Raw genomic sequence first — 24,472 nt, 5'->3', positions numbered from 1 at the left:
AAAAAGGCAGACAATTTTTTTTTTTCCCCAAAGGTACCACTGTAACAGCACAGTGACCAGAGGTATGTATACAAGACAAGACATGAGACCAAGAACATGAGCAGCCACCATGGTGAATGCTTTTCTTTTATGAGCAGACAAAAAGATTAGGCAGAACGACTTCCAGCTATACATGGGACTGCTACTCACAAAAGACCTACCGCTGATATTTCGTTGTACTGTTGAATACCAATATTATTTTAAAAAATTCCAGCTGTCTCTTCAAACCCCTATATTTTATTGAGCATTATTTTTAAAAATGGGGATGTAACCTTTTACCTGAGCAGTTCTGGAAATTCCTGTTTTATATATGCCTATTTATCTAAATGGGTAAGTCAAGAATTTGCAAACACAATCCAGATGCCCGAGGTCATCTAAGTTATCAGAATGAAGCTGGTTCCTAACTTTAGATAGTCAGGGTCAACTGCAACATAATTTGCAACAGTAAAATACTTTAAACACAAACAACTTAAACATATGGAAATGGAATCATGAGTGTTTTCAGAAGTTTAAGGGGTCTCTACTGAAATAATTCGACTAAGCCATTCGACAAGCAGAATTGACTGGCTGGGTAGATGAGGGGAGAGCAGTGGATGTTGCCTTCCTGGACTTCAGCAAGGCTTTTGACACTGTCTCCCATCACATCCTCCTAGGTAAGCTCAGGAAGTGTGGGTTGGATGAGTGGAGAGTGAGGTGGATTGAGAACTGGCTGGGTGGCCGAGCTCAGAGGGCTGTGGTGAATGGCGCAGAGTCAAGTTGGAGGCCTGTGGCTAGTGGTGTCCCCCAGGGGTCAGTCCTGGGCCCAGTCTTGTTCAATGTATTCATCAATGACCTGGAGGAAGGCACAGAGTGCACCCTCAGCAAGTTTGCTGATGATACTAAACTGGGGGGAGAGGCTAACACACCAGAAGACTGTGCTGCCATTCCGAGGGACCTGGACAGGCTGGAGAGCTGGGCGGAGAGGAACCTCATGAAGTTCAACAAAGGCAAGTGCAGGGTCCTGCACCTAGGCAGGAATAATCCCATGCACCAGTACAGGCTGGGGGTTGACCTGTTGGAAAGTAGCTCTGCCGAGAAGGACCTGGGAGTGCTGGCGGACAACAAGTGAAGCATGAGCCAGCAGTGTGCCCTTGTGGCCAAGAAGGCCAATGGTCTCCTGGGGTGCATTAGGCAGAGTGTTGTCAGCAGGTGGAGGGAGGTGATCCTGCCCCTCTCCTCAGCCCTGGGGAGGCCTCACCTGGAGTCCTGTGTCCAGTGCTGGGCTCCCCAGTACAAGAGAGACATGGCACTCCTGGAGAGAGTCCAGCGGAGGGCTACCAAGATGATGAGGGGACTGGAGCACCTCTCCTGTGAAGAAAGATTGCAAGAGCTGGGCCTGTTCAGCCTGGAGAAGAGAAGATTGAGAGGGGATCTCATCAACGTGTACAAGTATCTGAAGGGGGAGTGTCAAGAGGATGAGGCCAGCCTCTTCTCCGTGGTGCCCAGCAACAGGACAAGAGGCAATGGGCAGAAACTGAACCACAGGAAGTTCCATCTGAACCTGAGAAAAAACTTCTTCACTGTGAGGGTGACAGAGCATTGGAACAGGTTGCCCAGAGAGGTGGTGGAGTCTCCTTCGCTGGAGATATTCAAAACCCGTCTGGATGTGATCCTGGGCAATATGCTCTAGGTGACCCTGCTTGAACAGGGAGGTTGGACTAGATGATCTCCAGAGGTCCCTTCCAACCTAAACAATTCTGTGATTCTGTAAGCCTTTCCATAAAACCAAATGGGAACTTCCATAAACTATCAGCAACTTCAAATTTGCCCTGTTCCCCCACCCACTGCGTCACTCAGAGATTTTTGCAGTCTCAGTTGCTTTTTTGAAGGATTAAACTGCAAACCACAAAGATTCTGAAGCAGAATATTAAAACATCTCTGAGAATGCGCAAACTGTTACCTAAAACACACTCACGTGCTGCACTACAGTCCAATGAGTGAGTTCACTTTTCTCAAGACCAAGCTGAGGCAGGGGGGAGAAGACACTAAAACTGTTAAAGATTATTCTGAGCAGGAAGGGCACAGACAGACAGAAGCGGCTGGAAGTTAGGTCGAAGAGAATATTGCATGTTATCTCCTCTCCAACTAGGAGTGAAGACCTCAGCTCTTCAGAAGGTACTTTAACCTTCCAAGGGAACAAAGCATTAGCATGACTCAGATATGCATGATTTTTCTGCAGTTTTCTCTCAGTTTGCACAGATATGATGAATGAAGTTTGCAAATAGGTTACAGATAAGAGTATTCGGAAGAGACTTAAAGATATTTCAACTACTGTTTGGCTGCAACTGTATAAGTAAGTGAACTAAATAAACAAATCTTCAAACTGTTAAGTTAACCTATTCCAAACTACATATTTTAAAAGCCTCATATTCCAGAAGATTCTTGTAAAAATGCAGCTTATGCAGCAGAAAATAGTTGCCCATTTCAGTACGGATGACAATAGCGTTCACTAGCAGTCCAGTCTCAACCCCTAACTTTTTTCCAGCCTGACAGAGAGCGTGATAGATAGGTATAGCCTGATAGGTACAGTCCGTAGCTGAAACAGCCTGTTCTCAGCGGAATGGCAACATATTCCGCTGCATTTCTGCTAGGTAATAACCACAAGCTATCAGCAATTCAGCAGGGCTTTCTGTATGTTTTTTCAAAGCAAACAGCTGTAACGCATCTTGTTATAACAAAGAAACTGTATGTTTCATAATCAAGATGTATGTTCCAAGAACAGTGCATAATTTTAAACACACACAGGATGTAAGGAGAAGACTTAAGCAATACAGGCGTTCGAATATTCTGAAGGTGTTTAGATTTGGTGGTTTTCAGGGCAGAGGAGAAATAAAAAGGAAAAAAAGGCTGCTGCTGTCGCAGTCACAAAAGCTCAATTCAAACCAAAGATAACCATTTTGAATATTCACAATACCAGAGAATCATGTACCACCTTCTCTCACTGCGCCACAATCCATACACATCTGTCTTCACAGAATTTTGACTGTTTTTACTTCAGCAGGAAAGGAAAACACACAAAGAGCTACAACTACACACACAGCACAGGCAAAAAGGCATTTACTGCTTGTGAAAGTTATATATAAAGATAAGTCAAAGTTCTAATGAGCAGCTGCTTGTTTTTCCATCCAGTTTGTTATTTACTTTGCTACTAAAAGCAGACAGATGTTAAAATTTGCTTACAATTCTTCCTTACCTCATACCAGTACAGGCTGCAACAAAGCATATCCTTCTCCATGCAGTCCAGTTACTTGTGCCAGCTAAAAAAAATAATCATATGGCACAAACATGTATGGAAATATTCAGAAGTAACTCAGTGTGAGCAGGCATGTCACTTTCTAGGTATGCAGAGTTAATTGCTCCAAGAGACTCACAGTTACTAAGACTGTGAGTGATGGAAATCAAAACTGCTCACATCTGCTATCTCTCTACTACTGCATGAATACACATTTTGTGGCTGCATAAAAAGTTGATCCCCCAAAGATGTTACTAAGTCATTGCTGTTCAAACAGGAAACCCATGCGAGTGTGTCCTCAGGCTCAAGGAAAGACACAATCTGACGGTTTCTGTTAAGAGCGTGCAACCATATGTTGAACTGGTTACTTGGCCTTTCCCTTACTTCCTTGAGCTAACATTTTTACCACCTTTGCTTTTGAAAGGATTAAATCCTCTACCTCTATCTTGGAAGCCTTGATTTTGTGCTGTTTTCATCTCCTTTTAATAGTACCACATCCAAGAAGGACAACTAATCTTTTCAAAATAACTTCAGACAGGATTCTCAGTTACCATAAGAGCAAGTGATGAAAATGGGTTTCTTAATATTAAAGTTATCCAAATATAAAACATCCTAAGAATAAGACAGTTTACATTTTTAGTGGAATTGCATACAATTAAACTGTATAAGAAGGGCTTAGCCTACACTGGAATTACCTTGGTCCACTAGTAAAACAGTGGTTTACCTAGGATGTTTACTGCTCCACAGTGCAAAGCACTGAACTGACTAATCTGCACAACCACACCAGTAACTGTGGATGATAACTACGCTAAACTCAAACTGCAGATCTCAGATGAGATGTTTAAACATTTCAGCTTTTCTTTTGAATTTCAGCAGATTAAATGCAACTATTAGCACTTCATATTGTGCTCAGCAAGACAGGACACTGAGTCAACAAATCACCTGCTATACTTGTTAAACATAAATTTTAAAGAGTGTATTTAAAGTAAGTTTAATATGCAACAGGGAATATCAATTTTTCAAAGAAAGTTAAAAATATTCTGCACTGATGTTTAGTAATTTTGAAGAGATTTCAAACGATAAACAGAAACATGCTCATTTGCTAGCAAGTAGTTAAGAAATCCAGGGCTAGAGGTCCAGGACAAGTCTGAGAAATTCAAGATTCTTTCTGCAAAACAGGGAGCTAGAAGTACTGGAGTCCCAATTCTCCTCAGGATTTCTGTTCTGGTTTCTAGCTCCATTGCAAAAAGTGTGAAAGCCCTGGTGTGAGCTTTAAAACATATCTATTTTAACTTTTGTAACAATTTAATCCAAACCTAAGAGACTATACAGTTCATGCAAGATACAAAGGTCCATTTCCTCAAACTGCAAGTTCTTTAAGATATATAAAAGCTTTCTTAAAGACTGGCGGGGCAGGTGTACACAGGTAGCTAATGCTAAATAAGAAGAAACTAAAAAAAGACTTTGAAACTTGGTTTTGCTTTGGGGAGGGGGGAGGAGAAGAATTGTTCCTATGGTATCAAACACATTGGCAAGATCTGTACAATTCTTTTCCTTCCCCTGTCCAGACGGTCATCACAAAACAGTCTTCCAACAAAAGAAGCTTCATTTCTATTTCACTTTGGATTGACAGAAATGTTTCCTTATTGCCCCCTGCATTAATTTGCATAAAACACTAACTCACTAAAAGATGAATAACTACACAGTACCAGTGCTAAGATGACTAAGAGCTAGCTTAAAAGTTTCACACATGCAAACTCCAATTTACCAGTCCATAGCATACAGTCACAACTTTTCTTTCTAACTACATTTAAAAAAAAAAAAAGGGAGGAAGAAGAAGAGGGAGGGGAAGGCTCATGGCTATGATAGCCCTGGTAAAGTCATGGGGAAACTGATGAGTATCCATCATTCAGGTAATATGTTGTCATCTAAATCAGAAGCAACTCTTATTAACGTTCTGCAGTGGGATGAGGTAAAAAGCCAAAGCAAAACAAAAAGTCACCAGGCACAACGATCAACCAGCATAAAGCCTTTGGTCAAAGCAGAACAGTGCACTTCTCAGGACGTATGTATATGTATGCATGTGCTGGGACGTACGTATGTGTAATCTCCCAGGCATGCCCCTTTTTATCTGTAAAAGAAGGAAGGGACAATTTCATTTGTAAAAATATCCCAGGTCTGCTCAAATGACCACAGTTGCAACACACTTGAAAGATAATAAATTTATCTTCACAGTACGCTTTAATGAACTGTTGAATCAAATGATAGCTAATGAGTTTTAAATAATCTATAGTGACTAAGAAATAATAGTTCTCATCATCCCTTCACCCTAAAAAAAATTCATAACTCTCTTCAGAGATACTGTTTAATTAAGTGTTTTTAAACACAAGTGTAATACTGAGTTTCTTGAATATTAATATGGCTGCCATGTTTGAGGAACAGAAATACCACTTAGCCCTACTTGCAGAATGCATTCACTATGTCCAACCACGAGATGGAGAACTTCACCAGCTCTCTAAGCTCAACTGGGGAGCTAGCAATACACAAACTGTTAGGAAAAAGGTTATTCTTTCAGCTTGCAACCAAACTTTAGTCTCTATCAGAGAAATGCCTTAACTGGCTTCACAAAAAATATTTTCCCATAAAATAACACTTGCTAATTTCAAGATAACTCACTGCACTAAAACAAAATTGATTTATTCAAGTATTTTTGTAATTTTATATTCTCAGGGCTGGTATCTCAGGTTACTGGAGTATCAGAGATTCTCTACTAAAGGCAGTGACCAAGCCTTTCATCTTCACTAATGGTTATCAACCAGAATCCCAAAGGCAAAAACGGGAAAGGTTTGATACACACCATGACACTGAAGGGGGCAGGGAAGATAAAAGAGCCTGCACCCTTACAATCTGTGGTGCTTTGGACTACGGTATGTGCAACAAAACTGAGTGGCTAGTGGGAAGTGTGGTCGATGGCTTGTCCTAATCGTGGATACACACATAATCTCATCTTTTTCAGCCGTAGGTTAAGTAAGGACAGGGACATTCTTTGCTTGCTTTTGGTGTGATTCAGTTATTCAGCTATGGTGCCCTACTCCAGTCTCTGCAGCTACAATTAGCAAACAACCTGCTCAAGAGAAATATTTTTGTAAACAACAATACCTAGGAAGTTAAACAAATCAAAGCAGATCTTTCAATGGAAGGTGACCTCTTGTGCTGTAGAGTAGTATTTTTTTTTAGAAGGACATTTCCCTCCAATGTGTTCCTGCTCGCCCTCTGAAAGTAAAATTACTTGCTTTTGACACAGGCTAGAGATATGCAAAGTCAGACATGCTTGCTATTATTTTAAATATAGAAAAGAAGCCACCCCACAAGCTCTTTTAGTAGAGTTGGGGAAAAAGCAGCTAGTTCGTCCAAGTTTCCTTGTGATAGTTGATCCAGGATCGAGATAGACATAACAGAACACACTAAGATACAAAAATTCTATACAGCTGCACTTGATAAAGCTTACAGAAAGCATCCTGTGAATTGCACTGATGTGTTTCTACATTGAAACACATGCAGTTCACAAACAACATGAGTAGCATTCTGATGACTGTGACACCAAGAAGTATGGAAATTTTGGAAGAAAAGAGGGAGGATACACAGAATTAACATAAAATGCAGCAATTGTCTTTAGCCTTAGCAATCTTTGGAATCCAGTAACCAACAGAAGTTGTACTTTCAATATAGTCTTTAAAAAAGTTCATTCACTGATTAAAACCAGCGACAATAAAAATAATTCTATGTTCCTTATTCTACACTATTCACGAATTTGGATTTTAAACACTGGAGTAGTTTATCTTGAGAAGTTTCTTCTCATATCCACAACAAAAATGAAATGTCAGTATAATTTTCAATTGATCTATAAAGCTATACAAAAGTGTATCACACCTCTGATTTGTGCCCGACTTAATTTGTAACCAGTTTAACTGGACTTCTGTATCAAAAATATCATCTAATTTTATTTCTGTTGTCATATTAAACAAACAGGTGCTTGGGGGCTCCGTGAATCTACAAAAGAGCTGACAAATTCAGTGCATTTAAAATCTTCATAATTTTATAAGCCAGATAAATAAACTCTTTTCTGTGAAGATAAGATGCAAAATTTGCAAGTTCTTCTGTTTACCAGCTGCCAATCGAACGGAAATGAGCCTTTCACATTTCAGAATTTTTACAAGTAATACTTCCGCACTTTGTAAATAAATGCCTTGGGTCACTAAGGACTGTAAGCTTTTCTTAAACACAAGCTAAATACCATACTGTTAAGGTATTGAGTTAATTTGACAGACAAAGCCTTGCCTTTTGTAAATCTATACAATCTCAACTATGTCACAAACTTCAAGTCTTGTAATACTGCCTTATCCAGACCCCACATTTTGAGAATCTTCCATAGACTTATTTGATCCTACTATCTTGACTTCTATTTTGTTTCAAAAGAAAAACAAAATGAAAAATAATATAAATGTGATCACGCACATTTCAAGTCTGCTCCTCGGAACTAAGGTCTTCCGAGAACATACTATTTTCATTAGAGAGTCAGCTCTAAGAGTTCAAATACCACAGGGAGTTCAGTCTGAGATTGCATTTCTTGCACTGAGGCACACACAAAGTCTCTTGGTAAAGCATTCCCTTTCCCCTGCCCAGGGAGGGGGGAAAAACACACCTATTTTAAGTAGGTGACAATAAACTATAAAACTATTAATTAAAATAGCTACAGGAGTCAGCTGTTAAGTTTCCAGAATAAGAAGTATTTTATGATTGGGAATAGGAGGGAATTAACCCCACATGCGCACTTCAGTCCCTTTTTTTTTTTTTTTTTTTTTTTTTTAACAACTGCAGTTTACTCTTGACAGAAATCAGGAACACCAGTTCTTAGCAGCAGAAAATCAATGTTTCCTGGGCTACCAACCATTAAACCTCCCACTGTTAGCCAGTTTATGCAATTTGCGCAGCTGCAATGAACTCAAGATCACATGTTTTGCCTGTTCTTGTCCTGTCTTTGGTAACTTCTACCAAAAGAGGATTCCATTTTTAGTTTAGCTTTCCTTTTCATACTAAGTATGATAACAGTGCAGTAATAGGAAATTGAACTCCACAGAGCAGAGGCTTCAGCAGAACCTTCTGAATAAACAGAGTAATTGATTACTATCTGAGAGGAAAAAAGAAATTATTTCATTATCTTCACACCAGGCAAAGGCTGGAGAAAGCCCAAATGTGAACGGTCTGTGCTGGAGGTGATGAACTGTAATAGGCGATTTCAACAGAATAAACTGTGGGACACAGCTATTCCAGAATGTAGGATTTAAAAAACATTTTCAAAACTCTTACACCTATACCTGGTTGCTAAGCTGCAACTAAAGGCAATAAAAAGTCAACACGTTCTGGAAGAATAACTGCTACTTAAACTGCCCTCTCTTCCACAGCTATTTCTGTCACTCACTCCAAACAGTTTAGAAAGGAGGAAAACAGTCATTTTCAGAGTAGCTATAGTAACTGAACTACCTGCTGAATTAAGGAAAATTCAGTATTGGAAATGCCATTAGCCTTTCAAGTCTGTGTTCTAGAAAGACTTGTCTTACCCAAGCGAAAACATTCACTCCTAACCTACTGTTCAGCGCATCATTTCAAGAAGCTTTTTAGGTTAAGCAGAAATAAGCTATACAAAAACAAGTATGGCGAGTCCTCCAGCTTAATTTCTCCACAAAGCATACTTCAAGGTTCTTTGCAACACAGCAATGGAGCAAGGAACAGACTACAGGATTAAAGTTAAGCCAAATGAATTTAACTACTAATTTACCTGAATTGTATTGACTTACTCGGGCACAAAACGTTAAAGTCACATCTGATAAAACCTTTAAGCCCTGATCCTCCTGTTTAAGAGCTTCCAGAAGATGCTGATACAAGTTTCCAGGTGTGTGCGCGCTCTCATTCCCGCTTCCCCAACGCAGTCTCCTATACATACTGAACAGCACACTGTTAAGACATTTGTCTCGGAAGATCCGCCGAGGCCTCTGGCACTCCACCAACGAACGAGCAGTGACAAGCACATCTGTGCAGATTTCATTACAAAAATGAGCTCAACTTTGATGATTACACAAGGGTGTAATTTTTGGATCAAACTTGCTGAATGTCTAGTGGAGCGTCTAGTGGAGTGTCTTCCTTTCACAGGAACTGAAAGTTTAAAAAGTTGAATTTTGTTGGTTGACCACCCAGGAAAAAAAAAAGCTTTTTTTTTTTTCCTTCTTTAGACTAGGATACATTCCTTTTTCAGTATATGTTTTCTTCTACAGTTTTCTTCTACATTACATTTGTTTTTCTCATTCGAAATTCTATCCACCTTCTTTACTTGATGGCAAATATTGAATACTGAAAGGAGGATTTTCTATATGTCAGGCACCTGGCTGTTTTCAGTTATGCTGATGAAGACTTTACAAATTCATTACCTCCTATTACATAGCAAAGCAAAGAATCTTAAGCGTTTCCTGCATTAAACTTTTAATATGCAGCTTAGCACCACATCTTGACTCAGTACTTTTTACGGCATAAAGTCTGGATGACCAAAAATGTCTTTGCAAAGCCCAACCTCCCGAGCTTCAGGAAGAGTTTCTTCTTCTTCAAACAGTCTTTCCTCTGTAGCACCATGTAAATGTGATCCGAATTCCGTGGTCTACTTCAGAACGAAGAAACAGGAGTTCAGTGTTTTCATGCGAGATGGCTAAGAGTGCTATTTGCTATACAGGGATGAAACCCAGAGAGTGCAGGACAACTTCTGAAATTTAAGAGCACAGAATTATATCTAACAAGGATTAAGTAGCTCTACACCCTTGGAGAGCAAGTCCTCAGTCATACTCTGTGCATCTATTTTGGGATACCAAATAGCACCACTCATGACTGTCCAATAGTTGTCACTAGAGTCACCACAGACCCAGCTTCAGTGTTCTTCATATCCTAGAATGCCCTCTGGGCCACCAACTGACCTTTCTTAATTATATCCTGTAAGAACTCCCTGCTGAGATACAGGAAAGCTGTCTCACTGCCCTAGTTTAGTGACTCTAATTGCCAGCAAAGATTATCTGTCAGTCATTCGCATCCCCGAGTATATGGGATCTTTGAGGTTTGCATATCCACAAACATTTTGGATCTAGCCATTCATATTACAAGAAAAGTTTTAAATTGAGAGCAAGCACAGGAAAACCCATTCTCGTAACAGGATCTGCTCATATCTTAACATCATAAGTGTTAATTCAGACAGAATCTGCCATAAAACTTCTTTCAAGAAATGCTCTTATTTATTAAACGAAAAAGCCTCTTGGATGAGACGCTGATAAGATGACAAGCAGCTCTGGAATATTCTGACTAGCCACTGTCTTTGTAAAGGTCTCATGGGATTTTAAGTACCTGACATTACTACCTGTGCAGAAGATATCAGTCTGTCAGACATGAAAGAGTTTCCATTACCGATGGATAACACTACTAACCAGTAGCTGCTTAGTTCCCAGAACTAGCTCAGCTTCACATTCCCAAGTAGATGATGAACAGAAGCAGTGAAGTTTGTTATGCATCTGTCAGTCCAGTGATACTGTTCACAAGATTAAAAGAAATAATTCTAATGTATTTCTAAAGTATCAGAGAAGAGTTTTCTCTAACAAGAAAAAAAAAAAAAACACATTTCTGATAGCGACAGGAACGGATGCCTATGAGAGGGTATGAGGCAGCTTTAGTGGTAGAACTACACAGGTGCTGTTAATACTTTGGTGCTAGTGATCGGTCAAAGCAGCATGAGATGCTTTTTTCACAGTGCACACTGATAGTAAGTGTCAAATAGTAAGTGTCAACAAAACAGCAATAGGTGCCATAGGTGCCAGTCTGCTTCTTATTATTAGTAGTAAGACATATGAAGATTAGTGACACCACCACCTCAAGAGGTTATATGCCTTCATGAGTGAATGCTAGGCCATGCTCTGAATCTGTGGGTTCAGAGCTATCCCCTCAGCTGTGTATTTCAAACCAAATGTATTGCTTCTCTCCCGATACCAGCCCAAGTAGTTTGGCGATGCTTTGTTTCTAAGACACTATGCATAAACTGCTCTTGTCTCTGGGGAGCCTAGGATGGCCCAGTGACCTGTCATAGTTCCACTAAGAGATCTCATAAGCAAAGAAAGAAGATATCAGCTTAACCTAACATAGGAAAAATATATATATATCTCCTTTCTCAGACAGCAGTGTCCTTGAAACAATCTGGTAACAGTCTCCTTGTTGTATACTCTCTTAAAAGGAGTCAGTTCCTGAGAGGTATGCTCATAGCACTGCCTATTCCCAGGCTAGGGCTACTTAAGTCTGCCTAGTATAAATGAGACCTCAAAGTACTGCTTTATTACGGATCAGCCAGGAGGAAGAGGAAAGAAGAGAAGCTGCTCTGAAGGACCTAATAGACCCACGGAAACAGGATGTGCCAGATAATATCGGCTAGTTCACTGGCTAGTCTTTAAAACATCAGGACTTCATAAGACAGATACGAATCAACGATGTTCAATATATACAGATGTCTGAAATTCACCTCGTCTGTATCATGCACCTGTTTTTCCAAAAGAAACTGCTGTTTGTGCACATATTTCCACAGGAATTAGCGAGCTACAAAATGACCAGGCTGCAAAATTCATTGTCACAATAAACAGCTTTGTACAAGAGTATTTAACAGAGAATACTCATTTCAAATGGGTTTACGTTAACCATAGCAGCTAATGGTTAAGAGCAGCTGCACAGAGAAATGCAAAAAACTTAAGATCTAACCCTGTTTAGTCAGTCAGGCACAGAAGCGACAAACATTTCTGCAAAGGTTTAACATTGTTCTGAACATACGCTAATTAAGCGGACACCACGACATAAAGGACAAACTAAATCCTAAACGTTTTAAAACCAAAGTCCGTTTCTCTTTATGAAAGAAACTGCTTAATAATTAAGTTTGTGGTGATGGGAAGACAGTCAAAACAATTTAAGATAAACTTAGCTGACCTTACTAAAAAATTCAAGAAAACCTGCTTGATTTCTGCATCAAGAAAGCCTAATATTTTGAAAACAGAGGTGTAAGCAATGTCTTGATATAACTTTAACAACAGCATAATATAAAGCAAAGTTATCCACAAGTAGTCAGTGTTATATGGGCCTTTAAAAGATTAAAGTATTAATTTTAATTAAAGCCTCATGTTATGACGGACGCAAAACAAAAAGTTTCATATCAAGTTATCAGGATATCTGCAATTGCAACTCTGTTCCAGAAAACAGAATCATAGTTTATACATACAGAGAATCGTCTCTGTCCCAGAATCATAGTTTATATATAACTGATTATCTGTGGAACATTAGTTAATAATATGCAGCAAACCAGACAGTAACATGATGCTCCTTTCCCTTTAGTATCACCTTCATAAAACAACTGATAATATCTTGAGGAAGAAGAACAAAGAAAAAATATTTTAGAACAAAATACAAAACAGGTTTAGTACAAAAACTGAAACATACTCTCATAACCTTTTACTACAAATGCAGCCTCTGCAGCTAGTCTTAAACAGATCAAGTCACACTTCGTATAATTTTGAGTAGGCTAAACGTGGCCCATGACAATATATTCACTAGTTCAGCCACCGATAGAGTTTGAAAGCTTATTGCACATAAACATTTCAAGCTATTTAAATAACTCACTTCTCGCAGCAACAGAACAACATACGCCTGTTGCCTTTAGCAAAAGAAAATAGAAATGAGGTCAAGTGTAAAAATAGAAGATGGTTACATTCCTGTCATGTGAAACCTCATCTTAGAGCTATGTATTTACTGCAGTCTCTGCAAAAAAAAAAAAAAGTCCAACCTCAAAAATCATCTTCATCAAGCCCCAACTGTACCAAAACCTTTGGGGCTTTGAGTTTTAAACACAACACCTCCAAAAGCATTCCCACAGCATGCAGTAAGATTAGAGCCTGAAAAATTCTTAATATTTTATTATGAAAACGGTTACTTCTCAGTCTAAGAATCTCAAATTTTATTTATGTGCCTCTTATGAGAAGCTAATCAAAAAAACTTGGTGTCCACTGTACCAAACCCTAACCATCAGTCCAGCAATAGTGAGACTGCTAGTAGATTTCTGCTAGGTGGAATCTGACGCCTCATATATAGAGCAAGCAAGCACAAGTGAGAGATCTTTATATCTATAACCACAGAGCTTTAGTAATGTAAAAATAAAGTCCTTTAAAAAGAAAAAAAAATTCAACGTTTATCACAAAGTTCCTGTTTACTAGATTCTTAATATGGTCCAGTGTAATGCAAGAGTATGTTTTGAGAAGTTACTTTATTTATTACTCGGGCCTTTAATCTTTAAGGAGGATGAATGAGTAAGGCCTGGTCTTTTGTTTCCTATTTATCTTCTCTGTTCCTCTGAACTGTGATGCAAAATTCTAGAGCCAGTTCCTAAAATCTTTCACTCATGCAATCTCCAAGAGAGTCACACTGAATTCACCAATTTTACCCTGGTTTAGGGAAACAAAGAAATACCTAACCCTGTAAATGACTACTTTTAATTTATCTTGTCCAAAAAAATAAATTTGCAAAAAAGGGTATCTAGTTGTACATAACGTTCTTCCCTTTCATCTTCAAAGCCTGTGAGGAGCCTTAGAGATGCACACTTTAAAGGCCCTTTTCATAATCTGCTTCACTCTCCAGGCACACCATATACATCTGTAAGCCAACAGCATCTCCTAAAATGGCTCAGCCTTGTCCAAAAATCCATTTACTTAAGCTGTTCAATGCTTACTTTGTATAAAATAGACATTATCCATCCTTCATGGTTCTTAACCAAGAAGAGCATCATTTAACAAAACTTGCAAGACCTACAAGTCAAATACGAACTAAATGTACTTTAAAGGTATATCAAAAAGAATCTCTATGCAAATGCAAACATCATTCAAAAAAATATATTCAACTCATTAGTTTACAAATGAAAGTTTAGACCATTAATACTGTTACCAAAGCCTGTTCCTTACTCCTGCTGCCATTTGAAAAACCTAAAGGTAACATTTCAGAATACCTTTTGCTTTTGTAACAGTATCGCCTTAATTCACACTTCCAGGGCCAGTCAGTTTCTTCTACCACAGATTTTCAACTATGCTCACAAGTGATTAGACAGTTTATTTGCCAGCACATATCAAAAATAAAATTGAAGGTTATGCGATAAAAAGTTCATCTCCACACTCACAGAAAAGCACAGAGGCAGACTGACAGGCGAGGGAACCCAAACAAATACCATGACCCAGCTCCTCCTAGGGCTATCACAGGGAAGCCATCAGCGCCCAGTCAACAGGAGGGGTTCAGCTCTCCATAGCACCTTTCAGACTCAGGAGCATTACATCGGGCTTAGGAGGCTATGAGATTTATTATGGGATGCAGATTAAGAGTATTTGGGGATCATACAAGACTTATTTGGGGAGGCTTAGGGGAGGAAGCAAAGGCAGGGAAAGGCAGGAATCAAGGTGGTTTGGGGAAGGAACAAGGGTAGGAAAATAGAAGGAAAAGGGGGTAAAAGGGGCCGGCCACATGTGAACAGGATGCAGGTCAGTACACTTGTCTGGCCATGCCCTACGTCTAATCACCAATTGTCCTTCTTCTCATCATGCTCTACTTCTAACTGTTTTTCTGGGTGAGGGGGCTCACAATTCTGTATGCGTATGTATGCTGGGAGGTCTAAGTGCCAGCAACGGGAGTAGGATCACGGGCCTCTGGGTCTGTGGTGTGAACAACTGGTCCAGCCAGAGAGCATGGGAAGTGCCTTAGGAGCCAGAGGTGGCTGGGTGGGTATGGGTGTCTGAGAAACAACTGGAGGAGCTGGCTACCGGAGGGAGCAAGGGGTCCAGGCCAACTGCCAGAGGCCGTGGGGTCTGAGGGATGCCTAAGAGACCCATGCACACACATGCATTTGGGTGCATGCACGAGGCAAGGGAAGATGAAAGGCTCCAAGGGCCAGTTACTGAAAGGATCCCTACTGTACTTATTTCCCACCAAAGGACCTTAATCCCGATCAGTCAGAGAGGGGTATGGGATGAAGCTATTGGTGCTGTCTGTGTTTGCGTGAGTGGTGTGTTTTCTGTCTGTGCTGATCTGTGTGGGTTGCTGTGTGTGTATGTAAAAAGTGTTGTATATACATGTTTATGTGTGCAGCACCAGGAACGCATGCACAGTCTCACTGCTGGTTGAGCCTGGAGGCATGAAGCTACAGCAGCCCCACCTCTATCGAGAGTTGCTGACTCTGGTAGCCCAAACAAACACTTTCATGTATAAAGAGCCACATACAAAGCGATGCATGCTTAAATGAAGACTCAGATGATAGACCTGCATTTAGTCAGATATAATTCTGAAGCAGTTATTGCAAAAGATATTTGAAAGCCCCTTGTTAGAAATTGGCAATTCAAATACTAACCTCATATTCAAATTAATTCTGTATAAGTCTACTCACTCAGATTTCCTCAAAATGCTTCAGATGTCACCAGCACTTATACCAAGCCCAGTTACCAGGGGTTTTGATGATGACAGATGCATTGCCTTCCTATGGACCCAATACTGGAAGCTATTTAACACAGCTAAACACACATATATAAGCAGAGTCTAATTTTATTTTACAGCACTAAGGAATCAGTAATACTTTCAAATATAAAGAACTATATCAGGATCAAAGCCCAACCACAAAAACTGACCTTTCCTTTGTGACTAAGCAGACTGTTTCAAAAGGAAGAACTAATCCAAGAGAAGGTTCTATGGATTTACTTTAAGAATAGGAAATCATGCCCAGTAAGAAGTTGTTTAACTACTTTATGGCAAAAGGTGGAGTTATGCTTATTCACCTGAGTTCTAAGGGATTTCTGTTAAAAACTTATACAAATCTAGGAGAAACTGACTTCTGGTTGTCTTCTCAATCATATTCTAAAAAGTACGCATCAACAAAGCTCCATGTTCAGTTATGTTTAATTACAAATCTCTTCCTTTAAGAGATCTACAAGAATGCTTCTTCCTTTTTCACTTAGTTTAAAATTTTCCACATTTGTCCTCTCTCTGAGAAAATATAAGCACTTTTACACTGTTACTGACATTGCTTTATAGCAGTCTTGTCTTAGCGTATCCTTTTGCAAGTGACTGACAGGGTAGAAGAGGGAAAGCGGGCAAGGGGAATCACTTTATTATTTATAAAAAGAATGGCTTCGAATACCCTCTTAAACTAAGCTTCCAATCTGCCTAGTCTAAGAAACTGACAAGCTTCTCTAGCTAAGATTACAGCTCTCAAAAATGGTAAGTATCACAAGCAACCCAATTTCATATAGCTAATGTCTAAAATTGTGACTAGATCTTGTTAAATACTCATTATTTTAGAAGCTTACTCAAATGGTTACTTGCTCTTCACAGATGTTCCAACCTGCCTCTGGACTCTAAACCACCTCAGGGAGCCTGAAATCATACCAGTGGTGGTTTTTGTTTGTTTGTTTTTAACCTTTTTTTTTTTTGCCAAAAATTAAAAATGCAAACAAAAACTCTCACAGGCCTTCTATAAAAGGCAAAACCAAAATACATATGCACATTTTTAACCTGAAAAGCCTTCTACACTGTTTTTGTTTCCAGGTAAGAATCGAGTACTAGTGAAAATATGGTTCCGAAGTTATGATCTACTTATACTACTAGCAACTGCAGATGTTCACACCTAAAAATTAGTAACCAAGGACTATATACTGTGTCTGGGTTTAGAGCATTTAGAAATGCTTGGGTAACCATTTCAAGATATTTCACCATAAAATGGAAGCTGAGAACCTTTCATCACTGCTTGATGTAGCAGCTGTGAACTTCAACAGCATAAGTGAAATCTTCATCCCTTTAACCCTATCCCATAACTTTTTTTCAGTCACAAAAAGCACGTGGGTTTCACCTGACAGAAGTGTAGTTTACAGACCATAACACAAGAGGCTGCTGCAGTCATGTAACATGCCTTAGTCACACCAAAGCATCCTAGAATAGATAAGTCAAATCGTACAGTGACTTTTCTTTGAAAACTGAGTTATTCCAGAAGACACCACAATCTCTGGAAAGTAGGCAGTAATGAGTCTTAGTCATAATGAATGTATAATTAACTGAAGTAAATAAGCAGTGATTACAGCCTGTGGGATTCATATGCTGTAACTGTCAGCTCAATAGAAGCTGCAAAGAAACTCAGTAACTCAACTTTTAAGTGCTCTGCCCGTTTCATTGACCTACTGACTGCAGTAATGATAAATTTAGAGTTCGTTGAAAGAACAACACAATAAAGATTAAGTGATTACACTGCAGGTGGCCACACTGAATGGAAATAAAAAAAATCTGCAACACGTTTAATTTTCAAAAGGGTAAAGAGGAGAGTTCTGCAAACAAACAGCAGGGTCACATGCCTCAGCAGAGGAGCCAACAGACCTCACCTGACAGAATTCAACATTAACAAGAGCAAATAAGTACATTCTCAGTCTCAGGGAAAAATTTTCAGTCAGCAACCAATTCCTTTAAGGGCATTTCCTACCGATATATCACAGGTCTTAAGAACAGTAACCTACCCTTCTCATCTACTTCTCACATGGTCCTAACTCCTCTTTCAGTGTTAAAACAATCATTTATAGGAATGGAGCCTTTCATTTGGGACAGGAACACTACAAACATGTCACTTTCCGGATGTGATTCACCAGCTGACTATTACCATACACCATTCCAATAACTTTAACACCTCACATATGAAAGCCAAAAACTGATGTAGATATCGCTCTTTAGAGAGGCGGCTTCCTTTTGTTTTCGGACAAAAAAATGCAGAGAATCAAGTAAGACAGGTCATCTACGAGATGTTCTCTTTGAGGTTAAGTTCCCTTTCACTCCTGAAGATAACTGGAACTGGCAGCAAACGTTACTTGTTTTGCTTCAAAGTCAGTACCAATACAGATATTTTCGGTAATTACATTCGGTAGCACGTGCATTTTGCATATACCATATTAAACACTTCCTCTCAGTTTGTCTTAAACTGCTATTATAGGAGGATATCAATTTGATTTTACCTCTTACCTCTAAATCTATAAAAGTAGTTGTGGTTGTATATGCCACTTGTGTGTACATATGTATATAAAATACACACAAGCTCTTGTAAAGCTCGCCTTTCAGCAACCAAGACAAAGGCTGTCTTTTCTCTAACTGCTCACCTATTTCTACTCAGGCTCCTGCCTGGCATTTAACTTCTACTTCAGAAGAAGGTAGGTCTTCAGCAGATCCTGTGTCATACCTAACAGCTCCATGCTGACAACCAGATTCCCAATAGCACCTAAAAATACTACTAGATATCTATGTTAAATTATCCTTCCATATCTGCAACGTGAAACTAATTTCCTTATAAGCCTTCATAAAGGATTCCAACATCCCAAGTTGCTATCAAACCACTTATCTCCAAACTTAAGCCTCATTTATAAGTTTTTGTTATCATATGCTGAACTGTTTCACAAATAAACTTTTAAGCATTAAGTCCATCTCTCTTCTGTTACATCACAGAAAAATCTGGATTTGCAAATCCAAGGTTAGCATTATTTCTGTAGTAGTATGCTGAACAAATACTGTTTTAAGAAAATTGAGTAATATTTAATAATTCAGAGAAGAATCCTAAGCCTCAATATTAAATTACCTTAACAACATTTTTCATCTTAAAAGTTAATTTCTTATAATTCTTAGAAATTAATGTTCTGCATTTTTAATAAATTAGATCTTAACACCCCTTCTTCACTAAACGCTATATAAAGCAAAGTCAGATCTTCAAAATTAGCCTTCACTAAAAGCATCTTCTCAGCAGTGCACTCCAAGCCATTTTCTGCCACAAAACAACCTTCCAACCAGAGAAATAGTTTATTCTTGCTGCATATTCGCTTCCCCACTCTACAACTCCTCCATCCAAGAACACACCAGAATATGTAGCCGAAGAGTTACCATGGTGACTCCTGATGTCACTTCTGCACTATTTTAGGACTGTGGGGTTTTTTCTCTTTTGTTTAACTGCTCTATGATGACTTCTAAAACACTGTTTTCTCCTCACAGGGAGGCACAACCTATTTTTCAAAGAATTATATCCATCCCTGAAATTGATGCCCAAAAAACATAAGTCAAGTATCTCTTGTAATCATAGCATACAAACAATAGACACTACAGCTGTTTTCTAGAAACAGCTTCCACTATCTCTTGCGTTCAGGAACAAGTTTATGGGGATTAACTGCAACTCTGAAAGACGTTTTAGCCCTTGTAAATTTTAAGAGCATGAATACTTGGTTACTTTCAAAGTTTCCAATAAGCTTCTAATCAGAGATGGTATACATCTTGCAAATCAGATTTCTGTACAGGTTTTTTAAGAAAGGATCAACATGCACACAATCATTAGGATTTCAAGCTCCTTAATTACTTAACTTCACTGCCAACTTTGCAGCAGAGATAGACTCTCAAACACAAATTTGGTATGATGTACCAGGAGGACAAAAAGGACAGAATATTAACACTGCTCTTCTGAACGGCAGTCAGGTAATCATTTACTGCTGAATTTAAAAAAAAAAAAAAAAATTGATGTTCAACATCCTAAGCTGCTACAAATTCTATCTTTTCTTCAAGGCTCAAAAGTCCAGCCCAGTTTTCTTAAAACAGTATAGCATGAGCAACTGCTTTAAGAACTTTTGTTCAGCAGGCCTGAAGGCTCTCATTAACATCCAGTGCACATAAATAAGCCCCAAAGGAAATGGAGCATAGCAGCTGTTTCCTTATGTTTTAATGCAATTATACCCATATTTAATATAGACTACTTCACTCCCTAAAACTCTGAAAGAGAAAAAGGAAGAAGTAGGAATCATGGTTCTGTGAAGCAGATACATTAAAATGCTCTCTTTCAAAAACACCCTCACTCATTCTATTTCATCAGTGCTTCTCTACATGTTTATCAAAAGTGGACTGAAAGGAAAACGATATAACAACAAAAAATTCCCACAGTACTGTTTTAAGGGCAGTTGATAAAACCAAAGAGCATGGAGAAGCATAAAAATACTTCCTCATGTTGCTTTTTGAGTCACTACTTCCTCTCTAACCAAAAGTGCACATTGTGATGAAGTGCACAGATCAACTTCTAAGCCTGCCGGAAGATGCCTAAAGTACCTTTAGCCAAGTTACATACCCGATTATTCATTTACAGAAGAAGATGACACACTCATTCTTCCAGCCTTTGCACTGAGAATTTTACATTCTAAGTAGGTAAAATAAATCAGACAATATTCAGTGATGCTTGCAGGAAAGACTGTGCCAAGTCTGTAGACTCCAAGAGACTTTTCTTACACCGCAAGCTTATTAATGATTGGCTTCAGAGAATCACTTTCAGTTCAGGAGGATGAAACAGTAGATCTCTGTGATACTAGTACTGAAAGTGGGAACAAAGTAGGAAACAAAAAGAACAGGTCATTCATTAAACACTACAGGTCATTAAACACTACAGACCAATGACTGCATTTTTCAGTTGTTTTTCACCATGCATTGACAACTGCGACACACATTCCCATAGCGGATATCTATTTCAAAATTATTTTTAATGTATTGTTCTGAGGACATCTTAAACTATCAGAATAAAATTTTCTGGAAAATTGCTTGGAAAAATTATTTTCCCTGTATTAAATTTTGGGAGTATCTCTGAAGGGGGGAGGGGGAACCCACTATATATATATAACTACGCATCAGAGTAGGGATTTGAAATTTGGCAGCGTTAAGGTCTTTGCGTTATTGGTCTTTCTTTCACGTTTGCCTAAGAAAAGTCACAGGAGATATGCTCTCTGAGACTTCCACCAATATCATGCCTGAACCTATTTGTAGCTTCAAAACATACATCTATAACCTCAGACTAGCTGCACTTCTAGTTTACCAAAACATAGCCAAATGACTACTCTGCTGTGGTCCAGCACAGGAACAGAAAACTATCGTACAAGTCTGTCAGTTATGATCTATTCTTAGTCTCCTACTAGGCAGGAGCATTTTCTGAAGGAGCTGCTGGGGCTTGGTGCAGTCACTGAAAAATTGAAGACAAAACAATACAACTCACCAATCTGCTAAGATGAATACTATAAAAAAAAAGGTAAGACTTCATTAATTAATAGATTAAGTAGTGCAAAATTAGAAGTGGTTGGTCAAATATCTAAAGCAAGGAACAACAAAAGAGAAGATTGAGATTGGATGAAGAAATCCACAGAAGGCCAGTTAGCAGGGCTGAAACATTTTTACAGGGATTGCGGAGCAAAGACATGAGATAACGTAGGCAAGGAACGTAACCCCATTGAGATCCAGAGATAATATTCAGCTGTCCAGGGTATACATTCAGTATTACATAACCTTCTCTGTTTCAGCAATTTCATGACATCTTCCTCACTGCAGACCTCCAAACAACATCCAATTGTTTTCCCTTGCATTTCTGAGGGGCACTGACCATTGTCAAGAACATCTGTCTAAGCGTCCATCTCCAAAGCCCTCATTGTGATCCTCTGACCTCACTCATGCATTTCTTACGTTACTATCATCATATTTTCCTTATTCTTCTAAAGTCAGTTACGATACTGTTCTGGACCTTTCACATTTGTCCACCTACACATGCAAAACGTTTTTCAAACTTTTCCAACAAATCAGGCAGGAGTCCTAAAGAGAATAGCTCCATTTATCCAAGCCTGATTCACTCCAGAGATGGTCTGTCCAGTACCCAGAGTAAAGTAAGGGTCCTGTGGAAAAAAAACGTATCACATATTATGATTCATTTACAACGAATAATGAATTGCACTTACAAAGGCACTCTCAGTTTCAGTATTTACTAACTCTAAGCACTAGATTTTTGTTTCTTAAAAGCATTCTCTTTAATATGGAGGGAACAGGGTCAAGAGGGATTGGGTATCTTCACTAATTCATTACAGTACTGACTATCCTGACTATCTGTGACTTTTCTGTGTGTCTCACGGTTTACTGCTCATTATCAGAAGAAACCTTACCTCCCTTCTAAAGTTTGCAATTCAGCTGGCCTTGACCGAGTAAAAACTTGAAGGGATACAGACTACCCGCTCTGGGAGAACAGTAGTTAGATGGGCATCACAAGTACACACGCATTCTCCAGAGGGTGCAGCAACTCCATCTCTTTTCTCACTTACACTGTAAATATGTTTCCCTTTGTCTTCCACCACCAAGGAAAAAAAAAAAAAAAAGACTCTTCCCTTCCCATCCTAGTTTTTCCTTCTCCTCTCCTTCTCCTTTTTGCTGTCAAAGACAACGGAGCTGCACAAGCCAGGCCCAGGCCGCCGACTGCGCCTCACAGCAATGCCAAGGCTCCTTCCCCTTCCTCCAACTTCACGGCGAGCCTCGACACGGGCCGAGGCAAGAGGACGGCGATGACGGGGGCGAGGAGGAAACGTGCACAGGCTGAGAAGGGACCTCGCTAACCGCAGTCGGCGGCGAAGCGGCAGGCAGAGGTGACCCCAGGACGCCACCCCCGAGCACACAACAACAAAGAAAACAGAGGCGAGAGGAGGTGGCTGCCCTGGAGCTAGTTCCTGCTCCTCCCCCTGCGCGGCTCTCCGCCAAGACAGACAGCGCAATGTAAACAGAGACAAAATGTGCGTTTATGGCAAAGCAGGGGGTAGAGACATACTCTACATTTTCTGGCGGCTGCTGCCAGCAACGCACACCGTCTGTCTGCTCTGGTTTAAGGGGCGAAAACCAGAGTTATCCTGCGTTTTGTACACTGTAGGTGGGTAAACAAAGTATTTCTCTTCCTTCTCCGCTGCCACAGGGCCTCTTCTGAGGGGAAGAGATAACCTTCCCCGGCCGATAGGTTTGTCTTGAAACAAAACAAAACGTTGTTTCACAGTCCCTTTTGCTCCCTCCATAACGCTCCGACCTGGAAGACGCAATCTCCTACGAGACCCGACGTTACTAGGGCTTGAGAGGGAAAATATGTGAGCTCCCGTCCTCGCTCCATTTCCCCCAAGTCAGAAACACCAAGGGGAGGAGGCAGAGCCCCGAATCGCTGCTGGGGACAAGCGCTCCCCCTCACCTGGCTTCTCCCCCTGCGTCCGGATTTCGAGGCTGCAGCCTTTCCTCCTCCCCCAATTAAATTAATGCCCCCTCACACCTGCTCGGACCCACGGCAGCTACACAAACACCCTCTCCTCACCTCCCTTTTTGGGCCGGAGATTATTTATTACGCAGGTAGCGAAAAGACGCGCCGGGAAGGGGGGGGGGGGTTGAGAGAAGGAGGAATCGGCTGCCCAGGGCGTACGCGCTCCCCCCGTCCCGTACTTCCCCAGCCCCGCAGGCCCAAGGGAAGCGGCAGGCAACCGGCCCTCGCCCCGTCCGGGCCGCACGGAAACCGCCTCCCCCCACGCGCCTCACCCGCCTGCGTGTGCGCGCGCGTGGGGGGGAAGGGGGGGCCCCAACGGACAACGGGAACCGGAGCGTCCGGAGGGGACGGGGGGAAGGGGGTGGGGGGGGCGCGGGCGCGAGGCCCCGCTCCGGCCGCGCCGCAGACGTTATTGTTGTCCGTTGGCCGCGCTCCCTCCTCCCCGCCCGCCACAGCTCACCGTCCGTCCCGGCTCCCGGACGGCCACCTCCGCGCCCCCCCACCCCTTCCTGCGCAAACGGCACGGCCCACGCGCGGGGCACTCACCCGTTCTGCAGCGGGCCCCGCGACCCCGCGCCGGGAGGGAGGGAGCAGGGAGACACCCCCCCCCTCCTCGGGGGGAGAGAAACGCGGGCGGAAGGGCGCTGCGGTCGCCTACGCGGAGCGCAGCGGCGGCGATCGCACGCGGACGCGGAGCCGGCGAGAGCGGAGGGCGACAAGCCCCCGGCGCAGCCCCCTGTCAGCCTGCTGCCCCCCGCACGCCCCGGATGGCCCCGCGGGTCGCCGCCGCTGCTTGTGTTGATGTGAGACACCGCAAGGGGAGGAGGGGCCCCCAACAGCTGAGAGGATGTAAACAGAAGGCCACGTGACCCCGCCTTCGCAGGCCGCCGAGCCCCCCTCCGCGCTAAAGGGCCGGCTTAAAAATC

At 40.9% G+C, this 24,472-nt stretch overlaps 1 protein-coding gene across 14 annotated transcripts in view; it reads right to left on the bottom strand.

Moving 5' to 3' along the window:
* PCMTD1 (protein-L-isoaspartate (D-aspartate) O-methyltransferase domain containing 1) overlaps positions 1-24,444 on the bottom strand; it is a 52,184-nt gene extending 27,740 nt beyond the window's left edge. For 2 of the 14 annotated variants that reach the window (XM_068932728.1, XM_068932737.1), the window contains exons 1-2: positions 24,093-24,444; positions 20,580-20,819 (exon numbers count right to left, since the gene is read on the bottom strand). The gene's annotated coding sequence lies outside the window, so the exon portion shown is untranslated. Of the gene's footprint in view, positions 1-3,271; positions 3,336-20,579; positions 20,820-21,491; positions 22,159-22,578; positions 23,645-24,006 lie in introns of those variants that run through there. The other 12 variants (XM_068932725.1, XM_068932735.1, XM_068932729.1 and 9 more) reach the window with 11 other exon arrangements.
* Between the last annotated feature and the right edge of the window lie 28 nt (positions 24,445-24,472).

Source organism: Struthio camelus, chromosome 2, assembly GCF_040807025.1.
Source record: "Struthio camelus isolate bStrCam1 chromosome 2, bStrCam1.hap1, whole genome shotgun sequence".
NCBI lineage: Eukaryota > Metazoa > Chordata > Aves > Struthioniformes > Struthionidae > Struthio > Struthio camelus.
Note: the sequence above shows the minus strand (reverse complement) of the source record. Positions and strands in the feature narration are given on the sequence as shown.